This window comes from Salmo salar, chromosome ssa06 (genome assembly GCF_905237065.1).
Source record: "Salmo salar chromosome ssa06, Ssal_v3.1, whole genome shotgun sequence".
NCBI classification, from domain to species: domain Eukaryota; kingdom Metazoa; phylum Chordata; class Actinopteri; order Salmoniformes; family Salmonidae; genus Salmo; species Salmo salar.
In genome coordinates this window covers 31,330,804-31,351,662 of record NC_059447.1, presented here as the reverse complement: position 1 = coordinate 31,351,662, position 20,859 = coordinate 31,330,804, and the positions used below count along the sequence as shown (strand labels likewise).

Here is a 20,859-nt window from a genome sequence, read left to right as displayed (position 1 = left end):
AGGGGGTTGAATAATTTTCTAATCAAGATATATTAGTCCTTTATTTTCCATTCATTAAAAAAAACGTTCAAATGTTCTTCCACTTTGACATAACAGAGTATTTTGTGAAGATCTTTGTCAATAAAATCACAATTAAATCTATTTTAATCCCACTTTGTAACACAGCAAAATGTGGAAAAGGTCAAGGGGGTGTGAATGCTTTCTGAAGGCACTGTAAATCACAGTGTCAGGTAAGAAACGGTTGGGTCGACATGGTCATGGTGGTGTAAGCTTTGGGTTGTAGTCCTGGCCTTTGACCGTGCTGTCTGTGGCCCTCATGTGTGTCCGTATGGTATGTGGAGCAGAGATCAGGATAAAACCCTGGTTAAGCCGAGGTCCATGGCTGACGATGGAGATGGTAGAATCCCCTCCCGGTCCAGATGTCACCATCCTGCTCTGACAGCTGACTTGCTGGCTGCTGCCCACCCATCTGCCCTGACAGACCCCTCACACAAGCACTAACCCACGTATGAACATACCACTTTGTTTTATAATCAACCTCTGGGATACAGTATACTATACGGTAACCATCCCATCGAGTGTTTTCTGCTTTAAACATTGTGTTGCCATGTGCTGAGACCAGCGACAACACTAAGTTCCGCCTCTCTCCCTGACATCTCACTAACATGCCAAAACTGGGCCAAATACATGTCAAAGCTATCAGATTCTTCTCATACGCATGGTTACAAACGCTGTTCTACAGAAACCCATGAAAGCTATAGTCGTAAAGCATCTGACTTTTAGATGTTTTCAGTGGAGCTAAAGTATTGATTGAAGTGACAGTGTTGGTGCAAAACAAACTGAAGGTACTGATAAACTGAATGTACCCTTATTAAGTTCTTTAAATGAGCCCTGAGGGACTTATTTGCCCAAAACTCCAACTTTGTGGTTTTATCACTTTGTCAAGGCTGCATCACAGAACCCCAAAAATGATTCATATAAATGAATCATGTCCACTCCAAGCTATTCAAATGGAATAAGAGACGTTCTTTATATTTTGAAGTGGACAGCCATGGCATCGATATCTAATTGCAATAAGCAGCACATCAATTCTCAGGAATGGGTTCTAAGGTTGTAGTTGTAATTGTGAAATATTATGTACGACACAAACAAGCGTGAATAGATGGCAATTAGGCTACCACATTTTTTTCCATTACAAATCACACACGCACACACACACACATTCTCACAGATGCACACGCATACGATCTAAGGTGGGTGTCAGTGTCCGAGAGAGAGAGAGAGAGAGAGAGAGAGAGAGAGAGAGACGGATGAGAAGACGCTGCTCTGCTCCCCCAGCCAGGCAACATTGTGTCAGTTTCCCTTTTCAACAGCGACAGGACGTTAGACAAGGTGCACACAGCACTGCACCCTGAATACAAATGGGGACCGGAGTCTCTGTTGCCCGTGAAGCAGTACAGCGGCAATAAACGTCTGGAGGAGAACGACACTGACTGAAGCCAGCCTCTAAATTCCCCTTTAAAATCTCACCAGAGACCTCTACCCCCTGCTATGTGAGTGCTACAGGGGCATACTGTAACATACACACCAGGCAGCAAACACGTATAACTGTTACAGTTCATGTGTTCCTCAACATGTATGGTGCCCTGTCAATTATTCCCTACTTTATGGGGGCCATATATCACTGGAAAAGGATTACGTGACGACGCAGCGTTGTTGGTTCTGGGTGGAATTTACTACTTCTTTGACGTTGGCTCGATTGCTCTGGTATGAAGCCACCTTCCCCCTGCAGTAAATTGTTTACTGCTCAGTGTGTGCTTGTCTGGCTGGTCCCTGTGGCTTGATCAATTTGCATCTCATGCATGTGTGTCTTGTTTGTTTGTTCAGGTGTAAAGGCCCCTTGTCATTTTACCAGCCTCCTGTCTCCACCTCCCTCCTATCCCCCTTCTCCATGCCCTTTCGCCACTCAGAGTTGAGGGATGTGTTGCTGTGTGGAGGGACGGGGGGACGGGGGGAGACTGGGTGAGGATAGGGTGAGGACTGATAGCTTTACCATTTCATTAAGTTGATCAGCTCTGAGTGTCGTGGGGCAGGCTGGACAGCTGACGAAGCAGCAGCTAACCCTGAGATAAGAGCTCTGGAGGTCATTGGAGACGCACTGGGATGGGAGGGAACAAACAGCCAGCTAATGGGACATGGTGCGGGGTCTCCTAGTTTGGCTCAGACAAGACAGAGTGCAAATTTCGGGGGGGGGAGGGGGAGGGAACTGGAAGCTATACTGTTTCATATGCACAGATTAGGTGCACATGCACGCACCATTAAAGCAGGACAAACACCCAGTGGAGAATGCTGTGATTATCCTCATGTTTGTGCTCTATGAGACTAAACTGCACAGCTAAAGAGAAAGCTAAGTGTAAACATTGGCTAACCCTTTCTGTGTGCAGTGCTGTGTGTGTAATAGTGTTTGAGTGTGACTGTGTGATGTAGTGGAGGAAGGCTGGATTAAGCCCAGCATCTGTTAAAAAACATCTCGGCTTGATTGCTGATTTGATTTATTCTCTAGGTGACCTACTGTACGCCCCTCCCCCTCCCCCAGTCCCGTGTCCTTCAGGGTTTAACCCTCTGTTGCCCTGCTCTATAGTGTCACTCAAGGTTGGGGACGTCTGGATATTTTCAACCCTTAAAGCCTCTTTTAAAAAAGCACTCCAAAAACAATATACAAGTAGACAGGTGAGATATTGTACATTTTGGTCTCCCATGGTAGGATGGATCGAATGAGTGTGTGTGTATGTATGTGTGCATGTGCGTGTCGGTGCTTGTGGGTGCTTGTGCTTTTGCAATAGTGTGTGTGTGTGCTTTTGCAATAGTGTGTGTGTGTGTGTGTGTGTGTGTGTTTTAGCATCAGTGTGTGAGTGCTTGTGTGTGCATCTGTGTGTGTGTATTCCATGCTGTGTGATGGACCAGTTCTAGAAGCGGGGAGCCAGCATACCCAGGGATCAATGCATCTGTTCCTCTGTCACACAGAGCCTTGCTACCAACGATGGGACGGTCTCATCTGTTAACCATCTCCCCCCCAACACACGCACGTACACACACACACACACACACACACACACACACACACACACACACACACACACACACACACCCTTATACACTATACATCTCATCAGGGAAACCACGATATGGAAGGAATAACATAATGAACAGCCATTTTTCACTAGAACAACCGGTGCTAAGCTGTCTACTGTTTATAATACATTATTTCATTCTGCTCACACATTATTCTCTCCCAAGTGAAACACACAGAGAAAAGGTAGACACAGTAATGCATAATGCCAATGTACTGTATTGGCATACAAATATCCAACCTGAGGCAGGTAATGCTTGGCCATGCATGGAACTAGACAATCTGCCTTGGTTAGAACCAGGCTCACACACGCTTCAGCTCTTCTAAAAATACCACAGGTGTTAGGAAATGGTCTCGGAAGCACTCAGGTGAAATGCCCCCCCAAAAAATTATAAAACCGGGTGCTTGATCTTTTTTTTCTTAACTGTCTTTTTTCAGAGCACTGACACTGTCTTACAGGAAACCCTAAAGGGGTTCATACAGTGTATATGGATATCCAAGTTGACAAGTTCTCCCTGCTTGGGGTTCTCTCACCGGTATCTGACCTTGAACGTTGTTGTGGATACGGTCATTGTAGTTTGAATAACGTGTACAGTTAAACAATCCCATTTCAACAATCAATTTAACAAGCAAATTGTGAACAATTTGACAAGTTTCTCAAATTAAAGTGACTGAACATGTCCTGTGTAGTAGGTTGAGAAACAGAGATAGAACATTTGGGATTGATAACTGTGTCCACACCGAAATACACTTTTGAAATGCCCTTCAAGACAGGGCTGAGTGATAGCCACTGTCCTCACAAACTATGCCATCAAGGTACTTTCTAATAAATATTTCTCTCTCTCTCCCTCTCTGTCTTTCTCTTTCTCTCTTTCTCTCTCTCTCTCTCTCTCTCTCCCTCTCTCTTTCATTCATTCATTATTTCATTCTTCATCTTTCTCTTTCTTCCTTCAGTTGAAATAGAAATACAAACGCAGGGTGGGAGTGCCATAACAGAAGCCCATTGACAGGTAGAGTGTGTCTACAGAACATCAAGGAACTGCTCTGTATTCATGAAACTAAAGCACTGGGATGGATGCTAGTATAATTACAGAAGTCTCATTCACTCTCCTGTCCCAAAGGACCAAAGTCACTCCTCAGTGGCAATTCAATTTCTCTGGCAGTTTCAGCATGCAGTGTACAACTGCAGTCCTTCTCAGCTGTTCTGTTTTTCCTGTTTATAAGGATGAATCGATCAACTTTGCCAAATCCTCTGTGACACTGTGAAGTAAAGCACAGCCACAGACACACAGGCACAGTCACACTGCCACACGGTCACACAGCCAACAGCCATTCCTTTGATGCCTTACACAGGTCCTGTGATCTAGTCCCCACAGTTCACAGTAAACTGTTTATTTAGTTCCAACTTCCAAGCATACATTCCATTTCATCTGACTTGAGTGGGAGGAGGATGGGTCTGCTATCTACACCGTCTCTTTACTTTCGAAGAGCAAAACAAACACATGTAGCACCTGTGACAAAGCAGCAGCCTCCTCACTTCATTACAATATTAACAGCAGCCCATTGCAATTACATTTGTCATATGGAATTATTTCAATCCAGCCGACCCTCCCTCTCTGTCCGGTATAACAGGCAGTCTGAGATAGTAAAGTGTGGTGGGTCTGGGTACAGCGCTAGGCTAGGCAGTGGTAGGGGAAGGGAAAGGGAAGGTGATTCATTACCTGCGTTGGCAATCCGCATCCAGCCCTGGCTCCCACCGGCTCATTCCGTGTCCGTGGCTTCAGCTGTCCTGCTTCTCTTTTCTCCCTTCCCTCACTCCCCCGCTCCCTTCCTTTCGGCACTTGTTTGAGTCTATTTCAGTAGCAACAGAGGAGCCCGCTGCGACCGTGGCATGGTTTCCAGCACTTTGGCAGAAGGTCACATTATCTCTTGCTGGTAAGGGAGGTGGGGGGGATGGATAAAGTGATAGAGGGTGATTGAAGAAAGCAGGTACCAGAGGAAAGAAGGAACAACTAATAAACAGACTGAAGCAGTCCACGGCCGTAGTGACAGGCTAATTTCCAGTGTAAGGCGTGAGGATAGAAGTTGGAACAGCTAACCCCAGAGAGGTTTGTTATGGTAACAAGTCCCCAAGCGTTGTGCGAGATGTGCTGTGTCTGTATGTGTGTATGTGAGTATGTTTGTGCTCAATAGGGCAGAGAGTGTATATATGTACTCATTATTATGAAGCATACCAAATAGGTGTGTGTGTGTGTGTGTGTGTGTGTGTGTGTGTGTGTGTGTGTGTGTGTGTGTGTGTGTGTGTGTGTGTGTGTGTGTGTGTGTGTGTGTGTGTGTGTGTGTGTGTGTGTGTGTGTGTAATTTCTGTGTCTTGGCTGGTCTTCAGCAGCCTCTCACCTCTGATAACACATCTAATCTGTATCCACTTCCTGGCCAAGAGAAAATATCTCAGAAGTGGCCCAATAACGCAGAGTTAGAGCCATAAAAAAAACACCGAAAACAAGTGGTCGATTCAGTGAAATTCTTCACGTCTTCCGACAGTCAAGACTCTGCGCCCGACGCCCTCTTCCTTCTCTCACTGTCCACTGCTGTCTCGCCCAGTTGAAATAAACAGATGTACTCCATCTTTTTGACGACACACTCATCGACTATATGTCAATTTCTCATCGAATTCACGTCTGCAGGATAACCTGAGCCTCCGGTTGCTCCCCGTGCTCTCCAGCAGCACGCTGGCCCCTCCATTAAGTAAGACACAGTGCTGTCCAGATGCTGGGCTTGGGTCTGCTAGGTCCAACGCCCACAGACAGATGGCCCAGGCAGAGGACAGCAGCAGCAGGTCAGCCGGTGAGGTTCCAAATCGCTCTTGATGCAGGCTGTTGCATGGATCCCTGAAACCTTTAGTGGCCGTGTTCAATGCACTTGTTGTTCCCGTATGCCCCTTCCTCTTCTTGCACCTGTGTCCCTCCTTCCCCCTGTGTTGCCTGCAGCCTCTTTACTCTGTCCCGTTGTAATCCTGGCTTCTACACTCCATGTCACAGGAAGGGCTTGTGAGTCCAAATCATTATGTAGTAAGGATATATCCTTTGATTCTCTCTCTCCCTCTCTCACTTTCCCTCCCTGCTTACTATTTCTCCACCCCTCCCCTCGGTCTCTCCCTCCCTACTGCTCGGCACTGCCTGATATCTGCAACTCATTCAACGTGACTCCATATCCTTTCTCTCTCTCTCTCTCTCTCTCTCTCTCGCTCTCTCTCTCTCTCTCTCTAGTCTCACAGTGCAATGTATCTTTCTCTCTCAAGTGCCCCTTCACACTGATTCATTCATTCATTCATTCATTGAGCTCTGTCTGTCTTTCTCCTGCTGACTCCATCACATCAACAGGTCTAGTATTTAAATGCTCACCTGGAAAACATGGTATGCCTTACCTTCTCTCTACCTCTCCTCTCTCTCCCTCACTTAAACTCTCTCATGTCTCTCCTATGCTTTCTCCACTCTATTTTAATTTCTCCCACTCCTCTCTCCTATATATTTATCTGTTCTCTCTCTCTCTCTCGTGCTCTCTTTCTCTCCCTTTCTCTCTTTCTCTCTCTCTCTCTCTCTCTCTCTCTCTCTCTCTCCCTCTGTCTCTCCCTCTCTCTCTCAATTTACATTTTAAATTGAAGGGCTTTATTGGCATAGGAAATGGAAATGTATGTTTACATTGCCAAAGCAAGTTAAATAAATAGTAAACAAAAGTGAAATAAACAATAAAAATGAACAGTAAATATTACACTTACAAAAGTATTTCTCTCTCTCTCTCTCTCCCCTCTCTCTTTTTTAATTCCCCATTGTTTCTCTGTCTATAATTATTTTCTCTTTCCCTCTGTGTCGCTCCAAATCTCTGTCTCTCTCTCTCTTTTAGTCTGACCTCTGTCTGTCCGTTATCTGACACTGAAGTGCACTCCAGTACTTTTGGGAGACACTATTATAAGTGAATGCAAATACTGTAGGTTTTGAGGAAAGGAACCAATGACAACATAATAAGTAGGGCACCATTCACAATCATCCCCCAGGTACACATCAGTACAGACTCAATGGCTTATTTACTCTTTAACTCTCTTTTAGAAGGGACTGATTCCCTCTCTTGTCTCATTTATGTAACATAGTGATTGATTCAGCTCACTGGGAGTGAATAAGCTACTTGGCGAAGAGCTCCAGAGCAGGAGCCAAATACCTGAATTTGGTGGATTTCCAGATGCTGCCTCGCCATTGAGTCAGCGTCAGAATCCTCAGTCTGGACAAGGAGTGAGCTGTGAAGTGAACTTATGCTTACAAGTGTAAGCGTTGTTTACATAATTTGGAGAGTCTGCATTTGATCATCCATCATCTCTTCCCTCTTTCTTATACTGTAGCATAGCGACTGTGAATGTGCCAATCTGTGGTAACCATAACAATGGTTCTAGTTATCTCAATTTTAATTGGTTTCCAGGGACTCTGATTTACATGTTCTCTATCATCTCTTATTTATATTGCATTTTTGGTTTGATAAATAGTCCCATGTTTTGACCTGCTTGTCCCAACAAATACTATCATAAAACAGGGAAACTAGCAATTTCGAAGGAAGGAAGAGGCAATCATAAAAGGAGAGCCAAAATGATATTTTGGAGAGAAATACAGTGCTGGATAGAAGATTGAAATTGCTGTGAAAAAATGTCAGGGATACTTTAAATCATGTTTTGTACTGTGCTTCCTCTCTTCTCAGTAAAGTAGCAATGAAGTGAATCTGTACAGAAGATGTTTGTCTTGCAGTCTGGTTGGTGTTGTGCAGTGATATAAACATCTTGAGTAGCCTGCAAATTATTTGACTACGCCACACACCCAAGCACACATGCACATGAATACATGCATGCTTACGCACACAGGAATGAACACCCCTCATCAGGTGGCATTTTCATACTGTCATCTCCTCATCATAATATCCACAGAAGCAAGGCATGGGTTCAAAGAGTTTTTGAAGAATGACATGGGATTTTACTTCCTATTGCAAAAAACACTCTCCCACTTCTGTTCGAGACAAGGGACTGCCAAACAACACAAACTATCTCGTAAAGAAAATAACTGTAAAAATCTATATTTCTTTTCTCTCTTAATGTATCTCACCAAAAATGTATCTCGTTTCCAGGCAGGGGAACATCAGTGGCATTTTATGAGCCTGTCATGGCAGAGCTGAGAGATGTGTTGCTACTGTGATATGTTCCTCTTTAGCTGTTGGGAGAGGCCCGGGGGCTGTGATATGTTCCTCTTTAGCTGTTTAGAGGCCCGGTGGCTGTGATGTGTTCCTCTTTAGCTGTTGGGAGATGCCCAGGGGCTGTGATATGTTCCTCTTTAGCTGTTTGGAGAGGCCCGGGGGCTGTGATATGTTCCTCTTTAGCTGTTTAGAGGCCCGGGGGCTGTGATGTGTTCCTCTTTAGCTGTTGGGAGAGGCCCGGGGGCTGTGATATGTTCCTCTTTAGCTGTTTGGAGAGGCCCGGGGGCTGTGATATGTTCCTCTTTAGCTGTTTAGAGGCCCGGGGCTGTGATATGTCCTCTTTAGCTGTTTAGAGGCCCAGGGGCTGTGATATGTTCCTCTTTAGCTGTTGGGAGAGGCCCGGGGCTGTGATGTGTTCCTCTTTAGCTGTTGGGAGAGGCCCGGGGGCTGTGATATGTTCCTCTTTAGCTGTTGGGAAAGGCCCGGGGGCTGTGATATGTTCCTCTTTAGCTGTTTAGAGGCCCGGGGGCTGTGATGTGTTCCTCTTTAGCTGTTGGGAGAGGCCCGGGGGCTGTGATGTGCTCCTCTTTAGCTGTTGGGAGAGGCCCGGGGGCTGTGATATGTTCCTCTTTAGCTGTTGGGAGAGGCCCGGGGGCTGTGATATGTTCCTCTTTAGCTGTTGGGAGAGGCCCAGGGGCTGTGATATGTTCCTCTTTAGCTGTTGGGAGAGGCCCGGGGCCTGTGATATGTTCCTCTTTAGCTGTTTGGAGAGGCCCAGGGACTGTGATATGTTCCTCTTTAGCTGTTGGGAGAGGCCCGGGGGCTGTGATATGTTCCTCTTTAGCTGTTGGGAGAGGCCCAGGGGCTGTGATATGTTCCACTTTAGCTGTTGGGAGAGGCCCGGGGGCTGTGATATGTTCCTCTTTAGCTGTTGGGAGAGGCCCGGGGGCTGTGATATGTTCCTCTTTAGCTGTTTAGAGGCCCAGGGGCTGTGATATGTTCCTCTTTAGCTGTTGGGAGAGGCCCGGGGGCTGTGATAAGTTCCTCTTTAGCTGTTTGGAGAGGCCCGGGGGCTGTTGCTGTATGACCCCATCGATTTCCCCATATAATAAATATCTATCGATTCTCTGCTCTTGATCAACAGTTTATAAAGATGGCATTCCCTGATCGATAACTAATCAATAAGGCAAACAGATGGGAGAGATGTAAAGCAAGAGATAAGAAGAATGTAGGGAGCGGCTCTAATAGATACGTACAGTAATGTGTCTGCTTCTGAAGGTTGGTCCTTCCTCCCTGTGCCATTTTGAATAGAAGCATTTGGTAGACCCTCCATGTGGTCCCAGTATTAACGTCATTACAGCTGATGCCTCATATCTCATTGGCTCACCATATTTTCTCCACTCCATTATACATACTTACAGTAATTGGGGTTTACTTGAGTGCCAGGGTCTTAATGTCATCATCAGTGTTTCTTCCTGATTATATTAAAGCTTTAGGGGATGTTGGGAATGTAAAACAGCACAGATTACAGAGTCAGATATATAGTTCTAGAAAACCTGATATTGATCATTATAGGTTGTTAGCTCCTCCCTCAAACAGCTACCATCCATCCCTCCCTACATAGCTCCCTCAAAACAGCTACCATCCCTCCCTACATAGCTCCCTCAAAACAGCTACCATCCATCCCTCCCTACATAGCTCCCTCAAAACAGCTACCATCCCTCCCTCCCTACATAGCTCCCTCAAAACAGCTACCATCCATCCCTCCCTACATAGCTCCCTCAAAACAGCTACCATCCATCCCTCCCTACATAGCTCCCTCAAAACAGCTACCATCCCTCCCTACATAGCTCCCTCAAAACAGCTACCATCCATCCCTCCCTACATAGCTCCCTCAAAACAGCTACCATCCATCCCTCCTTACATAGCTCCTCAAAACAGCTACCACCCATCCCTCCTTACATAGCTCCTCAAAACAGCTACCATCCATCCCTCCTTACATAGCTCCTCAAAACAGCTACCATCCATCCCTCCTTACATAGCTCCTCAAAACAGCTACCATCCATCCCTCCCTACATAGCTCCCTCCATTGTTCCTCACCTTCCTGTGTCATTGGAGCAGTGATTGTAGCTGTTAGATCATCTCCAGGGGCTGAGTGGCGATGCTGAGGATTAGATGTGGAACAGGTGGGTCTGGGCGTGTCTGGGCTGGTCTGGTCACACATGTCAGGGGCAGGAGCAGTGGGAAAGGGAGGCATATGCGCTCTCTCCATGACCTGACTGTGCTGCTTCAACAGAGGTGCCCCGCCAATATGGCGGCGGGGCACCTCTGACCCAAAATAAAACTCAATAAAACTCAAACGGCATCACAAACAGCCATGCTTGAAACCCTGGCATTACTCTTTTTTTCAATCCCCGATTTTGGGGCTATTTTAAGCCATGTTCCTGTGACAGGATCAGGGAAAACTAGAGGGAAAAGGCCACACTTGGCGTCACAGAGCCCAGGGGAGAGGCCACATATATCCTGCCGTCTCTGAGTATTGACCAACGAAAGCTCCACTTACATCCTGAAATCTGCATCACCCCCTGTACACTGAGCTCTCACTGACTCTCACCCTTTCTAAACCCTCTCTGTCTCTCTCTGTCTCACTGTATCTCTATCGCTCTCTTTCTCTCTCTCTTTCGCACCCTCCGTTCCTCCCTCCCTCTTTCTCTTCGTTTCTGTCTCTGTCTTTTTCTCTCTCCCCCTCTCTCTCTCCAACACACACACACACACACACTAACATGAAAATGATAAGCAAATTGATCATCCCTCCATCACACTATATTACAGTGTTGGTATAATTGTTTCACTGTATTCATACTAAATGTATCCGATGATCTGTCCCCTAACCCTGACCCGAGCTTCATATCCACGTTCCAGCTCAACCCTAACCCTAGCCTCAACCATAACCCTGACCCGAGCTTCATGTTTACATTCCAGCTCAACCCTAACCCTAGCCTCAACCATAACCCTGACCCGAGCTTCATGTTTACATGCCAGTTCAACCCTAACCCTAGCCTTAACCATAACCCTGACCCGAGCTTCATGTTTACATGCCAGTTCAACCCTAACCCTAGCCTCAACCATAACCCTGACCCGAACTTCATGTTTACATTCCAGTTCAACCCTAACATTAGTGTCGTGTCTTTGGGCACCATTAAACTGAAGACATGTTTATCAATTAACTCCCTGTAATTATTATTACGCGATTAAACTGATTAATCGTTTAACTGTAATTAACTAGGAGATCGGGGCACCAAGGAAAATATTCAGATTACAAAGTTATAATTTTCCTAATATAACTTTCCTATATTATAACATTATATATTATATTATAGTATAGGCCGATTATCTTCTGGTTTAAATGGTGTATTTTACCTCGCGTCCAGTCTCATTCCAAACGTCGTAAATTGTTGTATCTGCACGAATCCAGCCTTTACTAAAGTCATCCATACATCAATTGTCTTAAAATCATGTATTTACTAAACTAAGTAATTCACAGAAAGCATACAAACAGTAGTTATCGTTACAAAGAAATGGTAGAGGAATGTGCCCTAGTGGGCTAAACAGGCATGGTGGCCTGTTAAACAAAGGGTCATAAAGGGCAGCTGAGAAGACACTACAGAGTTGATAAATATTAACAATTGATATGCTAATCCTTTGCACATGAACGCTCACTCATTCGGGAACAATTGCAATCAATATATATTTACGCTCAGTGTGTGTCGGGATCCTTGTTGGAGAGTTCTGTTCTGTTGGAGAGTTTTGTCCTGTTCTCTCTCTCTCGGTTAGAATGGATCTTTCAAAGCGACATTCATTGATGTCGTTATAGAATGGATGTTTCGTCGGTCTTCGCGTTCAATGATATAATTTACTTAGCTGCAGACTAATAATTAATATCAAAGACTTGTTCTTATTCTGTCGACTATCGATAGTCTAAAAGTTAACCACGTGGTGTAGTTAACTTTCAGTAGAGGAATTGGATGGTCAAACCTATTGGCCAACTCGCAATGAAGTGGAGGCCTGGTCTGAAGAAAGTAAATCAGGGTGGGGTTTTATACGTGAACATAGAACAGGCTTGTCACATGACGCCTGGTCCTGTCTGTGTCCCTGGGGGCGTGCCGATGACTGATTTAAGCTTTGAACAGAAATACATTCTATCACATTAACATCAGTACATAGCATCTCAACGTATTACAAATAGCTTTATCCTTATTAATACATTTTATACAACCATTTAGATGCAAGTCCTATAGCTGAGGCTATTATATAAACAGTATTATGGTAATATGGCTATATTGTCTCTTCTGAGTATCACAAAATTGTACCAAGCGGACCAGTTCGTAGCTGGATTCTTCACCAATCTTTTATACCTTCTCCAGAACATAAATGTCGTTCGGTTCCCCAATTCTGTGAGTTGGAAGAATTTCCTGTGTCTCTCTATGAAACCCCTCTGTGTCTCAACTGGGCCATATGGCAGGAGATTCTCCTCTAGAATTTTACCACCCCTTCACACAGGGCCTGGGTGGGGGGAGGTAGGTTGGGGGATGGTGCAAGGGGGAGAGGGTCAACTGTCCTCCCTGTACTCAAAGAGGGCAACGTCATGACACTAGCCTCAACCATAACCCTGACCCAAGCTTCATGTTTACATGCCAGCTCAACCCTAACCCTAGCCTCAACCATAACCCTGACCCGAGCTTCATATCCATGTTCCAGTTCAACCCTAACCCTAGCCTCAACAATAACCCTGACCCGAGCTTCATGTCCACGTTCCAGCTCAACCCTAACCCTAGCCTCAACCATAACCCTGACCCGAGCTTCATGTCCACGTTCCAGCTCAACCCTGACCCTCAACCATAACTCTGATCCGAACTTCATATCCACGTTCCAGCTCAACCCTAACCCTAGCCTCAACCATAACCCTGACCCGAGCTTCATGTCCACATTCCAGCTCAACCCTAACCATAGCCTCAACCATAACCCTGACCCGAGCTTCATGTTTACATTCCAGCTCAACCCTAACCCTAGCCTCAACCATAACCCTGACCCGAGCTTCATGTTTACATGCCAGCTCAACCGTAACCCTAGCCTCAACCATAACCCTGACCCGAGCTTCATGTTTACATGCCAGCTCAACCCTAACCCTAGCCTCAACCATAACCCTGACCCGAGCTTCATGTTTACATGCCAGCTCAACCCTAACCCTAGCCTCAACCATAACCCTGACCCGAGCTTCATGTTTACATGTCAGCTCAACCCTAACCCTAGCCTCAACCATAACCCTGACCTGAACTTCATGTTTACATGCCAGCTCAACCCTAACCCTAGCCTCAACCATAACCCTGACCCGAACTTCATGTTTACATTCCAGCTCAACCCTAACCCTAGCCTCAACCATAACCCTGACCCGAGCTTCATGTTTACATGCCAGCTCAACCCTAACCCTAGCCTCAACCATAACCCTGACCCGAACTTCATGTTTACATGCCAGCTCAACCCTAACCCTAGCCTCAATCATAACTCTGACCCGAGCTTCATGTTTACATGCCAGCTCAACCCTAACCCTAGCCTCAACCATAACCCTGACCCGAGCTTCATGTTTACATGCCAGTTCAACCCTAAACCTAGGGCTTGATTCAATCCGTAGTGCTGAATATCTGTGCTACAGCGTGATAGAAATTTAAAGATAATGTTCCTGCGTTAGTGGAGACCGCATTCATAGTAAACGGAGATACTGTAAACTTCAGCGATACGGATTGTATCGAGCCCCTAATCTTTTCCATAACCCTTTTTCCCTTGCATTAATCTTATGGTGCAATTTGGATATTCCGTCCCCTTCCGCCTGAATTCTGTGTCTGCACATTTGTTTGTGCTGTGAATGTTGATAGATGATTAACTCTCATTAACAAGAAACATCCCATCCAAACAGTAATTCTTGATACAGAGACACAGACTCCGATTGGCTGATGCTCCAGGCACAGCCAACTGCTGTTTTCCATTTATCTCTCTGAAAGGGAGCGCTGCAGACAGGTGATTATTCAGGGCACGGGGTATGGTGTGCCATGGCATTGAGAGGCAATAGATCCAGGGACTACAGGGCAATGTTCCACTACATCATAAGGAAGGGCCTGCAGCTGTACTGCAGCTGAGTCCAGTGCTGCAGAGGAAATGTCTGGTGGCGTATCCATTGTACTGCCCAGCAGATTTCATGAGACAGGTAAGGTTGGCACTGCTGGCATCTCCCTCTACCAGCCAGGGCCGAGAGTCCTGGCGGTCTGGACATAACCTGTCATGTCATTAAGCATCTGTGCACTCAGGGGCCTAAGCCAAGTCCAGGTCTGTTGAACTGATGGATGATGCAATCACTGTAAACAACAGCACAAAACCCCACCAGCCACTGTTCCCTTTTAACCAATAAATATATCCTGTGCTGGTGAATGTACGATCCTTTAACAATCAAAGCAACAATGATAACAACACACCTATAAAGGGACTACTTGCATCGTAATCATTCTAATGGCGATTACTTGTGGTGTTGTTGTTGATATTTAGACTCAAGCCAAGGCATTAGTTTCACATACCCGTGAGATGCTGTACATGGCATATGCTGGGGATAGTCCAGACAGACTGATCAATGCTGAGTAAAGTGCCAAATCTCATTACCCCATACCAGAATTCAGTACACTATTCATCCAACCCACCATTACACTTCCAGCAGAAGCTTACCTCTCTGCATAGCAGCCTCATGTACAAATGGGTGTTAGCTCTAGTTGGACTATCTACGTGTGCATCCAGAATATGTCCCTGGGTAACAAGCCCACATGGAATTCTCATGCTAGAAATCCAACTGTTCTCCCTCCATAACTAATTTATATAGGGACAGCAGAGAATAGCAGAGAACCAGTAGGAGAGCTAGAGAGAGTTAACAACTCTTAAACCTATATGAATGTCCAAACCCCCTATTACTAGTCTGTTCAACCTCTCTTTCGTATCGTCTGAGATTCGAAAAGATTGGAAAGCGGCCGCGGTCATCCCCCTCTTCAAAGGGGGAGACACTCTAGACCCAAACTGTTTCAGACCTATATTCATCCTGCCCTGCCTTTCTAAAGTCTTTGAAAGCCAAGTGAACAAACAGATCACCGACCATTTTGAATCCCACCGTACCTTCTCCGCTATGCAATCCGGTTTCCGAGCTGGTCACGGGTACACCTCAGCCACGCTCAAGGTCCTAAACGATATCATAACCGCCATCGATAAAAGACAGTACTGTGCAGCCGTCTTCATCGACCTGGCCAAGGCTTCGACTCTGTCAATCCCCGTATTCTTATTGACAGACTCAACAGCCTTGGTTTCACTAATGACTGCCTCGCCTGTTTCACTAACTACTTCTCAGATAGAGTTCAGTGTGTCAAATCGGAGGGCCTGTTGTCCGGACCTCTGGCAGTCTATATGGGGGTGCCACAGGGTTCAATTCTTGGGCCGACTATTTTCTCTGTATATATCAATGATGTCGCTCTTGCTGTGGGTGATTCTTTGATCCACCTCTATGCAGATGACACCATTCTGTATACATCTGGCCCTTCTTTGGACACTGTGTTAACAAACCTCCAGATGAGCTTCAATGCCATACAACTCTCCTTCCGTGGCCTCCAACTGCTCTTAAATGCTAGTTAATTGAAATGCATGCTCTTCAACCGATCGCTGCCCGTACCCGCCCGCCCGACTAGCATCACTACTCTGGATGGTTCTGACATAGAATATGTGGACAACTATAAATACCTAGGTGTCTGGCTAGACTGTAAACTCTCCTTCCAGACTCATATTATGCATCTCCAATCCAAAATTAAATCTAGAATCGGCTTCTTATTTCACAACAAAGCCTCTTTCACTCATGCTGCCAAACATACCCTCGTAAAACTGACTATCCTACCGATCCTCGACTTCGGCGATGTCATTTACAAAATAGCCTCCAACACTCTACTCAGAAAATTGGATGCAGTCTATCACAGTGCCATCAATTTTGTCACCAAAGCCCCATATACTACCCACCACTGCGACCTGTATGCTCTCGTTGGCTGGTCCTCGCTACATATTCGTCGCCAAACCCACTGGCTCCAGGTCATTTATAAGTCTTTGCTAGGTAAAGCTCTGCCTTATCTCAGCTCACTGGTCACCATAGCAACACCCACCCATAGCACGCACTCCAGCAGGTATAGTTCACGGGTCATCCCCAAAGCCAACACCTCTTTGGCCACCTTTCCTTCCAGTTCTCTGCTGCCAATGACTGGAACGAATTGCAAAAATCACTGAAGTTGGAGACTTATATCTCCCTCACAAACTTTAAGCATCAGCTATCAGAGCAGCTTACCGATCGGTGCAGCTGTACATAGCCATCTGTAAATAGCCCATCCAACCAACTACCTACCTCATCCCATAGTTTTTGTTTTTCTGCTCTTTTGCACACCAGTATTTCTACTTGCACATCTGAACATCTATCACTCCAGTGTTAATTGCTAAATTGTAATTATTTCGCCACTATGGCATATTTATTGCCTTACCTCCTTACTTCATTTGCACACACTGTATACAGATTTTTCTATTGTGTTATTGACTGTACATTTGTTTACCCCATGTTTAACTCTGTGTTGTTGTTTTTGTCACACTGCTTTGCCTTATCTTGGCCAGGTCGCAGTTGTAAATGAGAACTTGTTCTCAACTGGTCTACCTGGTTAAATAAAGATGAAATAAATAACAAATAAAATAAATGAAGCTACTATATATTCATTGCTAGCATGCATTCCTGGGGAACAAAGATAATAATAGTGTATTGGTATGATCTAGATATATGCATCCAACCTTAATACAAATGTGTTACAATGTTGTTACTATAGTAAATGCAGTGACTAACAACATGACACCGTTAGAATTCCAACCAAGCACCATGTACAGTATTATGAAGGTGTCCTGTCTGTCATGCATGGATCTCATTGAGGACACTCTCTGTAGGGGACTGTCACTTGTTAGCACCTGCCTGTCACACTGACTGTGTATGAGTGCTGTGGTGTCCCTATGACTTCACACACATGCCGAGAATGAGAAGTGTGTCCTCAGCACCAGTCTGGGTGCCTCGTCTCAACACCAACGTGTCAGCACCCTCTAAAGGCCAGCAGGGAGAATGCAACACTGAAGCTTTCCTCTAATAACTGAACAAATTTGTTTACACATTATATAAAATGGAGTGGACACAGTATATAAAGTAGTCTAAAAACAAATAGCTCAAGTCAAAAGGTTGGCCTATCCCTTCAGACTCCTATAAGAGTGGCCCTAGCGCTCCACCTGGCCAGTGCTTGGCTCAGATGACATGCAGGAGGAAGTGCCAAGTCAGTGCTGTAATCCACAGGGTGAATAAAAATGGATTTAGCTGGAACTGAGGGCCTTTAAACTGACTACAGCTCAGAGACAGAATCGTACATATTAATCACCTCAGTCAACCTCAGTCATTACATATACTGTACATCCAGATATACAGTAAATAGACTGGAGTGGTAACTAACTATGTCTGTACCACAAATCAGTCTATGCACAACATATTCATATTCTGATTTCAGCACAGATATGGGTCTACATTATAACTCTAGACTGGAAGATAATATGGTAAGATAAGCTTTGGACGCAATGATTTTGGAGAGCCTTTTTCCTGGCGCCAACCTCTCTCTCTCCTGTCCTCCAACAGACGGTCGCAGCGAAGCCACACTCCAAATCCGGTGTGCAGATGGACACCAGTGCCAGATCTAATCCTGAGCTGCTTGGCACTGGGGGTAGAGAGAGAGAGAGAGAGAGGGAGAGAGAGTGAGAGAGAGGGGGAGAGGGAGTGGGGGGTGTTGGGAAGAAGGAAACAGTACTGGACATTTGGTTAGGCGGTGCAAATTGAATCTGTTCCCTCACCCTCATTCTGTTAGCAGCATAAGCAGCTGGGCCCTATAGCTCCCTGTACTGAGCCCAGGCAGCATCCAGACTGACGCTAGCAGATTGCTTGGCTTTTATTATTTTCGACCCTTGATTACGTGGCCAAAACACTAAACGTCTGGTAAACTCTCTTTTCCATTCGCTTCAAAGTCTGCAATTGCCTCTACTCCAGCTCTCCTTCAGGGAGTGACCTCGTCCTGTCTGTTCTGCAGCCCAGGAGAGGAGTAAAGGAGGAGAGAGGATGGGGGTTATCACAGAGCCCTCCATCACTCCGAGCAACACGTTCTCCTGTTCAATCCCTCATCAGCCACTCATGAACGAGGGGCACCATGCCAGAGACATGCCACTTTACTCCTCGCACTCAGCACATTGACATTGCGGACAATTTTCTTTAACATCAGCACACTTCCTCCTCTCTCTATCTCTCTTTCCTGCTGTCTCTCTCTTTCTCACTGTCTCTGTCTCTCTCTCTCTCTCTCTCTCTCTCATTCCTTCTCCCTCCCTCTCTCGGTCCAGTGGCTGAGGGAGAAGGCCTGTCCTGTGCCAAGGCAGGCAGTGTTCTAATGCACGCCTCTCGGAGCACCTAATTTCCAACCTGACCCCGCCACTACCCATAAAGCACTGGGTCACCAGCCACCCACTCACCTCATCACACAAATTGTGGCAGCACAGGGCACCAGGGTCCTTTTCTGTCCAGCCCAGCACTTTTGTTTCCATTTATAGCGGGAGTCTTTTCAGCGATTCTTATCATTATTTCCCCTGATAGGTAGATGGAGGGTGGGTGGGTGGATTTCAATGACGCTGAATCCCGGTGCTAATGACAGCACCTTTAAAATGTTGGAATTGTTATTTAGTCCAAATCATATTAAGCCATTCAGCTGGAGTTTGGCTCGGCCACTCTTTCCTCTTGCCTTAATAGTTCAGATCTGAAGGGTGCACACTTTTCTGACATGGCTGAAACAGAGACAACAAAAAATACATAGTGTTTCATCCCGGTTTGCAGCCCTGTGTGTTAAAGAGTGGTGCAGGACATTCAGTCATGTCGTTTGTATGCCCTCTGTGGGTCAAATTCAATCAAGCATCCCTTAAAGCCATCTTTATCTCTCACTGGCTCTATACCTCCCTGTTGGAGGTCACACCGAGCCTCGCTGTCGATACACTTGGCAAAGGGCCTGCAGATTCTCTTGGCACATATATGTATTTCACTTACAGTACCAGTCAAAAGTTTGGACACACCTACTCATTCAAGGGTTTTGCTTTATTTTTACTATTTTCTACATTGTAGAATAATAGGGAAGACATCAAAACTATCAAATAACACATACGGAATCATGTAGTAACCAGAAAAGTGTTAAACAAATCAAAATATATTTCATATTTGAGATTCTTCAAAGTAGCCACCCTTTGTCTTGATGACAGATTTGCACACTCTTGGCATTCTCTCAACCAGCTGCACCTGGAATGCTTTTCCAACAGTCTTGAAGAAGTTCCCACATGTACTGTACTGAGCACTTGTTGGCTGCTTTTCCTTCACTCTGCGGTCCAACTCATTCCAAACCATCTCAATTGGGTTGAGGTCTGGTGATTGTGGAGGCCAGGTCATCTGATGCAGCTCTCCATCACTCTCCTTCTTGGTCAAATAGCCCTTACACAGCCTGGAGGTGTGTTGGGTCATTGTCCTGTTGAAAAACTAATGATAGTCCAACTAAGCCCAAACCAGATGGGATGGCGTATCGCTGAATAATGATGTGGTAGCCATGCTGGTCAAGTGTGCCTTAAATTCAAAATAAATCACAGACAGTGTCACCAGCAAAGCACCCCCACACCATCACACCTCCTCCTCCATGCTTCATGGTGGGAACCACACATGTAGAGATCATCCGTTCACCTACTCTGCGTCTCACAAAGACACGGCGGTTGGAACCAAAAATCTCCAATTTGGACTCCAGACCAAAAGACAGATTTCCAATGTCCATTGATCGTGTTTCTTGGCCCAAGCAAGTCTCTTCTTCTTATTGGTGTCATTTAGTAGTGGTTTCTTTGCAGCAATTTGACCATGAAGACCTGATTCACACACTCTCCTCTGAACAGTTGATGTTGAGATGTGTCTGTTACTTGAACTCTGTGATGCATTTATTTGGGCTGCAATGTCTTAGGCTGGTAACTCTAATGAACTTATCTTCTGCAGCAGATGTAACTCTGGGTCTTCCATTCCTGTGGCGGTCCTCATGAGAGACAGTTTCATCATAGCGCTTGATGGTTTTTGTGACTGCATTTGAAGAAACTTTCAATGTTCTTGACATTTTCCGGATTGACTGACTTTCATGTTTTAAAGTAATGATGGACTGTCATTTCTCTTTGCTTATTTGAGCTGTTCTTGTCATAATATGGACTTGGTCTTTTACCAAATGGGCTATCTTCTGTATACCACCCTACCTTATCACAACACAACTGATTGACCTAAACGTAATAAGAAGGAAAGAAATTCCACAAAT

The 20,859-nt window shown here is 45.5% G+C and overlaps 1 protein-coding gene across 2 annotated transcripts in view; it reads right to left on the bottom strand.

The window, feature by feature from the left end:
* The window catches only part of LOC106601437 (glutamate receptor ionotropic, NMDA 2C), a 69,278-nt gene extending 62,984 nt beyond the window's left edge, over positions 1–6,294 (bottom strand). Inside the window, exon 1 of one of the 2 annotated variants that reach the window (XM_045720268.1) lies at positions 4,852–6,294. The gene's annotated coding sequence lies outside the window, so the exon portion shown is untranslated. The remainder of the gene's footprint in view (positions 1–4,851) is intronic. The other variant, XM_045720269.1, reaches the window with a different exon arrangement.
* Between the last annotated feature and the right edge of the window lie 14,565 nt (positions 6,295–20,859).